This window comes from Melospiza melodia, chromosome Z (genome assembly GCF_035770615.1).
Source record: "Melospiza melodia melodia isolate bMelMel2 chromosome Z, bMelMel2.pri, whole genome shotgun sequence".
Taxonomy (NCBI): Eukaryota; Metazoa; Chordata; class Aves; order Passeriformes; family Passerellidae; genus Melospiza; species Melospiza melodia.
The window spans coordinates 47,473,044-47,488,864 of NC_086226.1; the positions used below are offsets into that span (position 1 = coordinate 47,473,044).

Below are 15,821 nucleotides of genomic sequence, written 5' to 3' on the forward strand. Positions count from 1 at the left end.
GACACCATTCTGTTTTATAATCTCACATATTAGATCAGAAATAAAATGTACTCATATTAATACTTGTATTACTATTAGGAACACTACATATTTGAATCAATATTCCCTGGGAGGGGAAGACTGTGAAAACCCTAGTGCTTTGGAATTTCAGGTGGGTATTGGTATAAAATTTTATCAAAAATTTTATCTAAACCACTTGCTTGTATAATTACACAAAATAAGGACTGCAGAAGATTCTGCCACTAGATCTTAACAGATTTATCTGGTTTACAGCATCAAGATTCATGGAATTACAGGAATGAAAAATGAACTCCTATCTTCTCTTACAGGATCAACAGAAGCCTGCTGGTATTTCAGCTTAAGCACTAGCAGACTTCATGACTTCAGTTGAATTTAGCCAATCAAAAGCTCTGAACATTAATATAAACAATCTGCATCTCTGTACTTCAGCTATATTATTGCTTCACATTTTGAGCTGAAAATTCCTGGATTCATAGGACTGCAAATCCACCACCGCTTACCATCCCTACCGCTTTGATAATTTTTTCTTTTCATCCCACACCTTCTGTCTCGTTTACCTGCAAAAAAAAAAGTGTTTTCCTGCATATGTGCAGAAGTTATTGTAAATGTTGGAGAGATGTGCAAAAAGAAGATATGGCAAAAAAGTAGGATGGTATTTACATATATAATTGCAATATAATCCACTTTTAAAAATGCAGATTAGCTGACAGAAATTTAATAAATTCCTTCTGCTCATTTATGATAGTCAAAGACTGCATCAGTGTGTAATTCAAAGGAATTAAATAATTTCATAGTACACTGAGGAAAACAGACTTGGCATAGTTGACTTACTGACACCAGATATCCTCCTGCTGTCACTTTTAATTCTCTATAAACAATTGTCTCTAACATCCCCTACTGCCAGAGACAATTCACACTCTGTGAATGATGGGGAACATTCAGGACAATAGTATGCATTTTCTTATATAATACCTGAAAACTTAAAGGATTAAACCGTTTGATCAGAATGACAATTTGAATTTGGGTTTCTAATAAAAAATTGATCTCCAATTATTGTATAGCTATAAAATATAGCTATGTTTTTATGAAATAAAATGTACATATATATATATATATTTAACCTGTACATTTCTATGTATACCTGTACTTTTTTCTGGTTAAACATATCCAGATTTCCCTACAGAGAACATATATTATAGACAAATATATAAACTTACATAAAAATAAAACTAAGCAGGGCCAGATACTTCCTCTCAGAAGTATTTTGTGGTATTTTCCCTATATTTTTCTTTTTCTGTTTCTTATATATATATATATATATATATATACATTCTTATATATATAACCTTTATATAGCAATCATGATTTTCAAAAGAAACAATATATAGTTCAATTCGTTTATACTTCAGGTAAGGCCACAAAAAGCAAACCAGACTGCTAGTGAAAAATATGCTTCTTCCTTATGGGTTTAATAGATAATAGTAACTCATAACCTCATTCAATTCTCCATCCTAATTTTTCAGTTTTATGTCACAGTACACTTCTTCATATCAATGGATTTGTACAGAATGGACATGCCCATAAAGTTGAACAGTCAAAAGCAAGTCTACCACAGTTGGCATTTATAACTTTTGAGAGAGAAAAAAAGAGAAAATCAGAGAGAAATTTCAAAATATATAATAAGCTAAGTTTTATAATTTGTCATTTTATTAGTCTGAACCTGACTCCATGAAGTGAAAATATGAAATCTGCCCAAAATTATTGAAGCATATCACTTATAAACAGCACTGGTCACTCTGTTTCCATTTATATATTTTACATAACCCTGCAACTACCTGTTAAAGCTGAAAAAGACAGCCCATCCACACAACTCATACAAAAGCAGCAGCGTTAAAAAAATTCAACTGTATGTTTGAACATATGGTGTGCTTATTTCAGACACTGTTCAAATCACAACAGGGACATAGCTCTTACGCAAAGGATATAGGCTGTAGAAGTGAGGGGAACCCTCAGGAAACAGTTCTAATAGGATGAACAGCTATTCTCAAGGTACAAACTGGGGCTCTCCCTGCACATACTCTTTACCAATTTTCAACTTATTTGATGATATCTCCAAAAATATTTTTATTAAAAAAAGGAGGGACTTTTATATCTTTTCATATTGTCACGTGTTAATTTGTATCAGAAACACTATTCTAATCTGCATATTGACTGAGATATTGTTTGCCTAAAGAAAAGTTTAAAGCAATACAAAGTTTCAAAAGATTGTGTGCTTCTCTTTAGGAACAGTTGCAAATTACAACTGTAGCACTAAACAGAAGGATTCCCTAAAATAACCAGTCTCTGATCTTTTCATGACATACTTGTGATAAGTTCTCAGATAACTCCAACGACATAATTATCAATGAGAATCTGTGAGCAAAAAGCAGTGTCTGTGAAACTGAGTTTCTTAGAGCAAAAGACTCCACATGGCCTGGGAACTCTCAATAATAGACCTTACTAATACTAGGAGATAGCTTAACTGATTTGATTTTAGTAAAATTAGTTAGTTTTACGCAGCATAGATCTGAAATACGCTGTGTTAAAAGTGATAAAATCATACTGACATATGGAGGGATTTCAATCTCTTTGGTCCACCCCATATTTTGATGTCTGGGAGTTTAGCCAAATATAATTTTGTGACAGCTGCCAAATCAGTGGGAAAATATCACAATCAAACCTAGATAATTAATAGTCCCCATCTTTGATCAAGTCAAGATTATCAATCCCATTCTTGGAACTGTTCACCCAGTTTGAATGCAGCTTTGCACAATCTAATATAGTGGGTGGCATCCATGTCCACGTCAAGGGTGGGCTGGAACTAGATGATTTTTAAGGTCCCTTTCAATGCATTCAATGATTTGGTGAAGTACTGCAATCAATTTAAGGGCCAAGAGCTTCTCGTCCTGGAGCAGAAGCTGTTAATAGGATTGATAACAGATGCTGTTCTAGGTAATTTTAATTTGATTCTGATCTTCTAATACAGTATGTTGCACTGTGCTTAGTTTTTTTTGTCTGTGCCTGTCTGTGACCTATCTAATTGATATATGTGGATGTTTATAGAAGTGTTCTGTAAATCACATTTCTCATTTAGGTATTTCTATTCCTCTGTAAGTCTGTATTATACTTTGTTTTGTTTCTCCCAATAAGTAGCAAAAGACAAAAGGATACTAGGAAGGTCAGTGGCACTTTACACATACAAAAACTCAACAAATATAATTCCACTTTACTTTAGCACTAATAATTATCATGCTGTCTGTCTTTGTCTTCTACTTCTCCTATACCTTGGTACCTCTTCTTCATGACATTTTAACATTTAAGATCTTCATTTTAAAGAGATTTTCTCCCTCTTGACTTAAAAGTTGTCTCAGTCTCTTTTCCTAAACTCCTAATGCATTCTGATCTTGATTCACCTTTCAATAGGTGATCTGATCACTAGTATGAAAGACATAAAAATCTTCTCATGATACTTCACATGGTAACTTTTTATGTATTTCTCACTATTTCCCATCTCAGATCTACCCAGAAAAACAATATAACCTTAATTTTTCACTCGAATTTTCAAGAGATGTGTTCTAGCACCAGGATGGAAGTAGATTAGTAACTTCCGTAAACAGAATGACTGTCTTTTATGTTGTGCACTTACAAAGCAAAGAACCATCTAGGCTTAACTTAGCTTAATTTACTGCATCTTTTTTAACTTGCTGTTTTTAATATGATTGCATATAATATTTTTAATAGAATATGAAAAAGGCAAACATCTCAAATATTTACAAATTTCTTTTTGATTATTTTTGATTCTTAAAATAGATCAATTTTTATACATCTATAAAATTTTACTTTCAAACAAATAATCCAGGACATGTGACCTTGATCCATGAAGGAGCATTAAAAGGAAAAGCAAAGGATACCAGCAGGTCACTTGTTGCTGTGGGGGATGATAACCAGCACTGAAGAGCTGACTTGGTTTTTTGTCTAGGGAAGTTGGTTACTTCATGTAGATTCACATACAGGATGCAGCAGGGAGATAATCAAAACTTGCCTGTCTCCCTGACTGTTAACCCTTGCTTTTCTTCCTTGTTTGAACCAGTTATACCAAACGAGGCAACCTGGAGCATAACAGTTGAGACTACAGAGATCTGTAAGAAATAACAGGACACTGGGACCCAGGGGGTATTATCCTGAATCCTGCAAGTAACAGAAGACCGTGAAAAAAGGAAGGTAAGAAATATGACAAACAAATTCCCAGCTTAAAAATTCATAGTTCAAAATGATATATGACATTTAGTTTTTTATGTAATACTGATACTCTCTGATGAAGAAATTATGTTTTCTATAGTTAATGTGAATTCTCATGAAAAAAGTAGTAAATAAATTGAAGGATGCAATCCTTGAAAAACAGTCTATTAAAAACATTAGAGAGAACCACCATCAGAAATCTAGATAATACTATACAGGAAAAAGAATATACATTAGGTTTTATTTTATATGGGCTTTTTTTTGAAAAAAGACAAACTGATCAATATCGTAATTTCAAGCTGTTAGCTTTGGTTTTGGATCCTGTAGGCAAGAAGCTAACTTCACGAAGAAGCTAATAATCGCAAAAAAATTGTATTTGAGTGGATTAATTTTAACTTGTTTCCAATTTTCTTGTCATTTGGAGTAAAAGAAATATTATTTGTCACCTATTTTAATTTGTTAAATTGCTTTGAATTTAGCTTTTGTCAGTTTGCCAATCTAGAACTACTTTACAGGAGATAGGAGGTTTATCTTGTAACATCACAAAGATGCCTATGATAACATATAGTTTGCATTAAGTAGAAAATTGAAGTATGAACACTTAAAAGTGTTTACACTTCAAAGCCAAAATGGGCTAAAGGTAGTTTTCTTTACAGTATTTTCCCAGAATTCCCATGCTTTTATTAAAATTGAGTAATTATTATGATTTTTTTTCTCTTCCTAGGAACAATCATATTAAATCTGGTAAAAAGGCTGAATGTAAAGCAGCTGTTTTTCTCCCCATAGATCCTTTACTTCCCTTATAAGTGGTCTAGAGCTACAGAATGAGACAGGGATTTGTGTTGAGTCATGGTGGGATTATCTGCATAAAATAAGTGGCATATAATCTTGTATTTTTTTTCCACAGAGACTGCTGAGAGGAGTGGGGCATGAACCTGGTAGTGGTAGAGGCTGACAGATCTATAGCACCATGCTGGTAAAGCATGCCTCAAGGAGCAACAGAAATGAGATAGTGAGACATTGCAACATTGTAAAAATATCTATGAAAATTAGTTTAAAAATATTTAAAGAGCATACTATTTTATACTTGCAAAGTGGTTTTAAGGGATAGCCATTTAGCAGGGGTTTTTTTTTTGATATTTTATGTTATTTCAACAGTATTCAATTAAGCAGGAAAGTTAGACATACCAATAACCTACTGCAGGAGCTTGATGATTATTGAGGAAGTCACTCAAAGATTGAAAAGGATTGAGAAGATGAGGATGTTCTGACACTGCAGATGGTAGAGAAGTAAAGGACAAAAAGCCCACTAAGTGGAGAGGCTGTGTTGAACATTCCATTCCTTCACAAACAACAAACTATGATGGGGAAGGGGAGGATGACAAGGGCAGTAATAGCCTTCAGTTGTTCTCTATTGAAGAAGTATTATACTACCAGTAAAAATGTGCCATCTCCAAGTAGTGAAGACAATCAATCCCCCTATCTTATGCATGAAACTCTTCAACAGAACTAAGAACTTTCAAGGGAGTATCAAGGTGTTTTCCTAGTAGGTCGAAAATATATCTAGATTTACTGATAAAAATCTCCAGAATAATGAAGTCAAGCAAAATGAATGACAACCCTTACTGCACCAATTGGATAGATACTTAAAAATAAGGTATATAATTAATGAAATTGTTTTAAGCTTTCAGTGTGATTTGGGCCAGAAAAATAAATCACTGGTTTTGAAACACTCAATTCATTCCTATCCTGACAGTCTTGGTTCAGCTGGATTTATGTCCCAATTGTATCTATGAATTCTCTCATAGGAATATAATTAATATCTTTATGGCTGCTATAGCATTATTCCTGTTTGAACTGGTGCTAAGCCATCACAATTTACCTGAGACTTTTTTTAGTTTCCAAAGCATAGGAAGGATGCTTCACTTCATGAACATGATTATTAGCAAAAATTATCTGAAAGATATCCTAAGAAGTATTTCTGTTCTCTTTACAAGTCTATGGTTTGTAATAGAAAAACTTCAATAGAAATCCCTTTTGCAATGAGTATTTGGGGCTCAGATAATCCTATCAATGAAGTCTCTAGGCTATTTTGAATTTTAAAAAAAATTAGAATTTTAAAAAACATTAGGGTCCGTTTATCAGGTACAGCATCTGCTGGAACTTATCACATGCAACAATTAAACTAGTTGGTACATCGTCTGCTTGAATTTATCACATGCAACAATTAAACTAGTTGTTTCAATTTTACACAACTGAAGGCACTGTTTTGATCGCATTTTCATTTCCCAGCTAGCTATATTTCCTTTGAACTACAAATACACATCTGGTCTTTGTTCTCTATTTCCCATATATGCAGATTAGCTGGAACTAATAGCTATAGTTTTTGCTAGGCTTCTGGTCTAACTGCTAACTGGAAGCTAGGAGATCATGTACAAATTGGCCAAATGCTCAAATCTCACACCAGAAAATCTTTCAGTCCAAGGAATCCAGCAGAGCAATAACTGTAATCACTACTACTCTATTTTTCTGTCTTCTGTAACTGTAAACCTGAAGTAAATGGAACGTTCAATTATGCTGGTCAGCATAAGGATGTGAAGTATAAAGACTGGTAACTGGGCATTTGTTTTCTTGCTTTCAAGTTATTTATGCTTTTTTTAAAACTGATGAATATCAACGCATGAAAGAATGATACATCATGTATGCATGCATAATATATGATGTAACCAGTTAATTTCATTTGCAAATTAATGTTTTTAAACTTCTTATACTGAGAAAAGTCAAAATATATAATGAATATTATATTTCTTATACCCTTTGTAGTAAACCATACAGTCAAATATTTTTCACATTGAGAATTGGATGAAATAACTTCTTAAAACACTCTTGGCAGGTGTCACCATCCACTCCCATTGAAATTGAAAGGTTTCCTATCAGTTTGTATGGCATCAGTTAGAGAAAATGAGTTTCTTATCTATTTTATACAGCTTTCACTGGTCTAACTAGAAGCACTCTTCAAAAAGATATATTTCTATTGACTAGTTTGTATATATCAAAAAAAAAAAAATTATCCCCTTCCACAGTTTACTTAAACTTTGCATATTGAATTTTATTCAAAACACCTTATTTTAGCTTGTATAATAACAGACAAAAATGATATGTATGTCTGAGGAAGTGATATATTTTAAATATAAGCATGTAGGTTCTCAACTTTATATGTTAAAACTTATGTGTGAATTGTGTTCTCTTGCCACAATTAATTCATGTTAGAAACTGACAGCTGAGCACTTATATTTTCATGTGAAGCCTTCAATATCTATCCACTAATAAAGATTGACAAGAAGGAAATAAAATTCCTCTTTTTTCATCCCAAATCAAATTGCACCTAACATCTTATAACAAAAACGCTTGCAAACAATCACTTTTCTAAGTAAACCAAATCTGCCACTACAGTTTGGGAAAAAAATAATAACTACAGAATAGAAAATAAAAAAACCTGAACTTTTGCACTTAAGAATCTGACATTGCTGCAATTTGTCAAAGACATAATTTCTGTCTAAAAAGGAAAGAAATCACAACTACCAAGGATAAAAATTTAAAATTAATAAAATTTTAAAATTTAGAATCTATTTATATGCTAGAATGAAATATATATTGAAATTCAAGTCCCATAATCTCTCAGTGTGGTACTGTTTAACTAGATGGTGGCTTTAATGTGCCAGAAACTTTTATTGTCTTTGAGATAGCAATTCATCAAAAAAATGCTTTCATATATAAAAGAAAACCTGAATAACAATTTTCTACTAGTAAATCAAAGCTTTTATAAAGGACACCCCAGACAAGGGTAAGAAGAATAGTCAGCATCACCTAAGTCTATTAAAACAATGTGAATGCCTGCATTTTAAGAAGGTATAGATTCACACTTTTTCATCTCAATAAGCACCTACAGTGACCAGAACACTGTGAAGCTCTTTTGGCTAACATGAGCTAAACTACTGTTCTGGAGTAATTATAAATCAACTGCTTTCACATTTTTGTAGAAGGGGGGGATGTGTTGTGGCAGCACCTGGTGATTCCACAAAACTCTTTCTAAGAGATATTCATGGGCAGATTAGTCCTGATGATTTTGGGGGTTTTGTGGTTGGGTTTTTTGTTTGTTTTGGGTTTTAGCTCTAGTGCACATAAATTATCCATGAGATAATTCAGCAGGCATATATTTAATTTCACCATAAACAATATTGTGAAATAAAGAAAGAAGGATAGACATTTAAATTCCAGATGAGTGATCACTGAAACCATTATGGTGCCTACCAGATTAACCTCAGGTGCTTAATAGTAATTTCCTTTATAAACCCTATATGTGTATTGGTTTTATCCCTCTTTTTGAATCGTTTTTATTGACTTTTATTGTTTTGTTAGTTGATATTCTCAGGAAAAGCTGTTTTAACCAGCATTCACTGTTAAAATACTATTTAAAAACAACTGTGATCACTTTCAATTCCCTACCTCTGTAGCTTTTCAAGCTCTTTTTAACTTCCACAAGCTGTTGCAATTTTTAGAAGAAACAAATCAGGGAACATGAAACCTCAGTTTTGTAGAATTATTGGTAAATATTACTTTTAATTTGGCTTGGTTTACAGTAACTAAAAGCTTAATGTAGCTGTGTAAATAACTGATTCATCCTATTTTAGTCTTAAGTTCTTTTGGGGTTAGGTGTTTTAATTCTCATTTACATTTTAATTCATGGTGAAGTTCAAACTCACAGTAGAATTTTGGAAATTTAATTCCTTGTTGAGTTATTCAACTTCTAAAGATACTACCATTATTTTAATAGCTTTGTTTGTTACTGTGAACCAAACCTTCTTTCTTGTCTTTTTTAAATGTCCCAAAACATAGTTCAAAACAAAACAAAATAAGAATATTTGGTATGTTATTATAGGGGAGTAGAAAAAAATCCTCCTGACTAGAATTAGCATTCCTGTAAATAGGTTTTTTTTATGCAAATACTGCTGGAACCTTCTGTACTTGTGCTGCAACGTGGACAATACTAGGAGAAGCATTTTGCATGGAAGACATACAGTTTTATGCTTTAGAATACCCACAAACTAGCAAGGCATTCTCCATAATTTACTTTTATGAGATTCAATTTCAAATTAATTTTACAAACTTAATGGTTTGGGAAATTATTATGGGAAACAATAATTTAGAGTTGACCTTTTTTAAGCTACCTGTTACTTGATTGGTTTAGCTAGCAATGTCTTTAATTGAATTTGTCAGCAACAAAAATATGTGTGCTAACAGCTGCTGACTTAAATTTTATAATTATTGTTATTACCTTAGATAAAAATTTAAGCAGGCAACAAAAAAAAAGAAGGGGAGTAGAACAAAGTCACCTACACTGGTCATCCAGTGTAGTATTTACAGAGTATATGTCTTAATGAAAAGGATTTAATACTTATTGCTTCTTTGGAAATACACTTCTGCATTAGAAAAAACTGTGGCAAATATTTTTCATGCAGTGAAAAAAAATCACAAGCTGTATATGAGATGATGTGGGTAAAAAATTATTATATGTATGTTGTTTCCTTTGCCAAATTTTCATAATATCATCAGAAAAAACACTTTAAAGTTCAGTCTTGAATTCTACAAATCTTAGCTCTTGCTTGCTATTTGAGAAATGCACATGGGTTTGGGCAATCCCTAGTACCAACACAGGCTGGGGTAGTGAACAGACTGAGAGCAGCCCTGCTGAGGATGACTTAGAGGTTCTGTTGGATGAGAAATGAACTTGCAGCCTATTTCTGGTCTGTATCAAAAGTTGCATGGCTAGAGGGTTAAGGGAGGTTATTTAATTCGGTCCCTGTACTCTGCATTGTGAGACCCCACCTAGAGCGATGCACTGAGCTCTGGGGTCCCCGGCACAGGAAGGACATGGACTTGAACTGAGTCCAGAAGGAGGCCACCAAGATGATCAGAGAAATGGAGCACTTCCACAAGGAAACAAATTTTTCAGCCTGGAAAAGGGAAGGCTTTGCAGTGACCTAACAGAAGCCTTCCAGTACTCGAAGGGAACCTACGAGGAAGAGGAAGATAATTTACTTACGACACCATGTAGTCACAGGGCAAGTGGGAATGGCTTCAGAGAGAGTAGGTATAGATAAGATATTAGGGAAAAATTCTTTTCTGTGGGGGTGGTTAGGCTCTGGACCCAGACCCCAGAGAAGCTGCGGATGCCCATTTCTGGAGGCGTTCACAGCCAGGTTGGAGCCCTGAGAAAGCTGGTCTAGTGAAATGCATCCCTGTCCATGGCAGGGAGCAGGAACTAGATCACATTTAAGGTCCCTTCCAACTCAAACCATTCTATGATTCTATGAAGTACAGACTTCTTCTTTGTACAATGAATTATAGGAGTAACATCAATACCTGTTTGTTTTTTGCTTTTTTTTAAGAGATATTGTAAAAATGTCTAATTAAAATAGACCAAAACAACTAGACAGCTGAATTTGTATACACAGTATCTAAAAAAATTAAACCCATTATCAGATAACTAAGTTCTCACATCTAAATATTCAAAAAATAATTTGGCTTTGATTTTTGAGGAGGAAGTTCTGGGTGTTTGTTTGCTTGTTTTTAAAGTATCTATCATTAAGTCATGTTGCAAAGAGAGGAATCATGAAATGTATCACTGTCTTCTAGTCTGAAACAACTTTTGGAGAATAAAACAACAGTTTCCTTCAAAGGCACTATTTTTTTCATCCCATCTGACAAACTTCTTCATAATTTCTTTTTAATGGTGTTTTGCCTAATTTCTTGCCATAGAAGCAAAGGAAATTTTATATGTTATTTCTAAAGAAAATATATTTGAGGAAACATGACATTCACCAAGGGAATTGAATGCATTTGAAAATCTCTCTAACTCCAACTCATATACCAAAACAAATTCAGGATCAGGCCATTTGATTTTCCTAGGTATGATTCTTTTTCCTACTGCTCTTACAGCAACTCTTCCCTTTGTAATCTAATGCACAGTTTAAATCTGGTTATTAAGACATAAAAGCACTGTATACTATTGGGAAAAATCTATGTTTACTGTATTTGAATAATATGGGACTTATCAGAAGCACTACAATAGAGTAAGTACCAGTCAGCCTACTTTCAACAAATCTGTTTCATGGCTCCGCTAGTCCATATGAATAAATTATATGAAGTGGCTATTTAATGACAATAATTTTTAGAGCAAAACTCTCTATCCAAAGTCATTCTTCTTCTCTCGTGTTTCTGGAGTTATAAATCTTGTATTTTGTTTAATATATTGCAACAAATTAAGTAAACACATTTCAAACTCTGAGGCTGAAAAAAAAGTTCTCTTGTATTCCAGTATTAGAACTGTCACCATAATTGCTAACCTATACTATAAGCAATTTCTCCTAATTTGAGAATATCTTATTTCAGGGACATAGAGTTATGTGCTATTGCCTATAAAATAAAAGTTTATGTATCAAAGGCATTTTGCTATCAGTATACAAAACTTCTGGATTTGGGTGGGCTATTTTTTTGGTTGGGTTTTTAGGGTCTTGTTTATTTGTTTGTTTGGTTGGTTTGGTTTTACTTTTGATTTTGCTTTTTGCTTTCTTTGTTTTACATTTTGAGAGAGCACCACATTTGACAAGATGCTGTGCTTCTCATAGACAAAAGAAGTTTATGAAAGACTTTAAGGCATGAATAATCACAAAAGAACAAATATAGAAAAAGAGTAGAAATCTGATCCTGTAAATAGAAAATGCAAATAATAATAATCCAAGTAAAAAGTTGATGTCAGTATGTTCAGAAATTTTAAAGGGTTTTTAGCAAATTTAAAAGTGTTTTTCTGATATATTTCAATAATGCATCTTATATTGTGACTATAATAAAATATTTTCTGTTCTGCAGGCATTTTCAAAACCCAATTTCTACCAGTAATAGTTGTACAATGAAAATGTGGAAACTATAGATTTTAAAAACCCATGCAGGAAGCCAGGTGTTGTGATGGCATAACACCAACCTGTTAGGAGCTTGCTTTGTACTATGGCTGTGAATTTCTTGGTACCAGTCATGTAGTACATCATAGTGACTTAATTAATTTAAATCCCTTCTATATAATAGCATGTTCCTTATCAGAAACATATTTCCATTCACCTGCAAAGGTGAAGACAAAGACTTTGAATTACTCTGGATGCCTTGTCTTGAAAAGCTTCATATTGTATTTCATAACTTGCATAAGGTACAACAGAATTTCTGTCTCTGGAAAGTTTATCACTGTCCTAGATCACATGGTAATTAGTTTTACAGGTAAAGCCTACTTTCACAAACATCAACTTTCCTAATCTATAAAAATAAATGCTTTATAAAATACACATCCAGCAGGTTCTGGAAAACATCGATGGTAACTTCCTGTACAAGGTAGTGAATGATCCCAAAAGCAGTTTTTTGCTGCTCAACCTCATACTAAGAAATACAAAGGCCTTGCTGATGATGATTTTTAAACTCATGATTATACAATATACATATGATATTTATAATGGAAGATTGATATATTTATATATCAAAAGGTTGCACTAAAAATGTTCTTTAAAAAGCTCTGTTCTCTCAATAAACTGACTTATGATAAAAGTTCTACCACTATGCTAAAATTAGACCACAGATCTTGTGCTGCAAAATCCTGTACTACCTGGTTGTGAAAAGTAAAATTATAGTTGCAAAGAAGCAACATTTTATTTTTTATTCAGATTATATGATTACAACCTCTGTTTTCTAACTCTATATTGCCTTTTGTGACTCATCTACTATGGTTAGCACTCAGATACTGAGAAATACTGACCTGTATTATATATTTCTTTGCACTACTATTTGCTGTATGTTGCATACTTGGGAATACCAAAATACCAATATTTTGTCGGAAAGAAAAATACAGATTTTTTTTTTTCCTTTCATTTTACTGAAAATCATCTGTAATAGAATAGTATGAAGAAAAGAATAGAGTACTTTCAATAGATGCCTGACAAGTTCATGAAGATTTTTTTTATTCCAGTTTTCTACCTATACACAATGAAAGAACTCCAGAAGAATGAAATTACTTGAAGTACATATAATTTTGTGGACAAAAATATTTTCATTGGTAATGTATCTGTTCTGTATTGATTTCTTTTTGCAATTCTATTAGGTTGCTTTCTTAATCACTATTCCTTCATTAGAAATGACACCTAGCCTTATGTTGTTATCAGTTTTAGTAAAAATATATTTATGAATAATATAGTTTTTTATCAAAAAAGGAGGTTCTTTTTTGATAATTTTAAGTTTGATTATGTGGTTAAGTGAATTTTGTGCTGATGGTAAGAAGCTAAATGAACCAAAATTTTTTAGCCATTGCTACAATGTTGCCTGAGTGTGGGAGTCTTCACTTTTTTCCAGGACTCCTCATGCATCTTTAGCTACAGGACTCAAAACTGCTTATTGCTTTAGGGAGCAGATGACTCTGCATAAATGTCTCATCTTTGACCTTTGTGTTGTGATTGTGAGATGTGAAATATTTTCAAAACACACAATTTTTTTGTAATGTAATTCTTTATCCTCAGCATTTGAACCCATTCTATCATCATATTTCAGCTAGCCAAATAACTATCAAACTAAAAGAATGTATGTTCAAACTGAACAAATTTAAATTGGCTTAAATAATATGGCCTAGAGGTTAAAGCTTGAATATACATATTCTAGCTTGCCAAGCTATTGAAATGATAGTCAGTGTTAAGAATTTTGTACTCATATATTATTGTTATTAATAATATGAATTCCATCATAAAAGACTTAAAAAATTATTGCCTCCTTTAAGTCTATGATCAAAAAAAAGTAATAGACCGCATCTTCTATGCCTGTACCTAGAGTTTTCATCTTTTTCATCAACCACAACACATTTGTTCTAAATAATGAAGATGTATTGTCTCCTCTTGCATGTATTTTAATTATCATAAAAGTGCCGCAGACGTATCTCTGTTCATTCAAGTTTAAATATGGAATCTGAGACACAATGAAGTCTTAGGGACATGCTTTGTATTTCTGCATTATCAAAATTTCACCCCTAAGGGGAATATTATGTTGACATTTTCAGGGCTGAAACTGTGCTCACCAACCAGAGGAAAACATATCACTGAATTTCTGTTTAAGGGAAATCAATACATAAAAGAAGCAACTTCTATTCAATTTTCAGCAGGCATTTCTATACTTATGAAGTTTTGCTAAAGTTCTTCCTATAAGAGATAGTTTGCACAGTTTGGATTTTTTTCTTTCCATAACAATTGAAATGATAATGAATGGAGTTAAAAAAATTGTATATTATTGTATACCTATGCCACAAATACAGAATTCTTAAACTAACACAAATATTAAGCCACTGAGAGTACATTGCAAATTTGGCAGAGTTTTTTTTTCCATTTTAAGTTTCCCATTGTTTTTCCATTGCTATTAATTCCTTCAAGGAAATGTCTTAAATTTGATGAGGTTACATAATTTTAGGAAATTTTATTTATTACAGATTTACAGTCTTGAAGAAGTGGGAAACCAGCCACAGAAAATCAAGAATTCTTAAACTGTGAAATATAAATGTTAATAAATAGCTCACATTTATTTAAAAAAACCCCTCAATCTGGTGCAAGAGACTGCATAAATAAATTAGATTTGTATTTATTAGATTTTAGTTAATTGTGAATTTGTTTGAAGAATGTGTTTATTAATTTGGGTAAAATAATTATTGCATCTGAACTACTTGAATTTTTACAGTAGGAACAGCAACACAAGGGGATAATTTTAATACTTCAAGTAAAATAATTTATATTTTAGCTAATAAAATGAGATAAGAGTATCACCAAATGGCATGATTTTAGATCACAGTGTAATCTGTACCACATTTTCAAAGGCCAGGAAAAAAATCTTTGAAAAGGAAACTTAGTATTAAAATGGAATTTCGTTGTTGGTGTTCATTCCAATAAATAGACACTGCTGGTGTGACATCACTTCTTTTAGATAACAGTGTAGTCAGTGACACTACACTTCAATGATATGATGAAGGAAAAGTCACTCAAAAGGACTGATAAGAACAAATAACTGCCTGGTTTAAAAGTAACAAACTATGGGTGTGCTTCATAAATTAAAATCAGAAATATTTTTCTTGTTTACTTTGTAAATTGTCCATATATCAACAGCAAGAGAGCAGAGAATTAGAATCTATGCTGCATCAGTGGTCCTACCTCTGCAATTGATGTACAAAATGTAATGACCGTTTCTATGTCTGTAGCATATGAACTAACATACAACTTCATTCTTCCTAGGATCTAGAGTTTCAAAAGGTTTTCTTGCACTCATTAAATTCTGGAACATGAATGATTTTCATATAACAATTACATATAAATGAAGTTATAAAATGGTTCTTGTACATGGTATCTAGCTTAGCAAAACCCACATGGTGTTCCATTGAAAAATGAAGATTTTTTTTC

At 32.6% G+C, this 15,821-nt stretch overlaps 1 protein-coding gene across 18 annotated transcripts in view; it reads right to left on the reverse strand.

Moving 5' to 3' along the window:
- PTPRD (protein tyrosine phosphatase receptor type D) overlaps positions 1–15,821 on the reverse strand; it is a 1,164,217-nt gene that overhangs the window by 905,243 nt on the left and 243,153 nt on the right. The window lies entirely within an intron of this gene.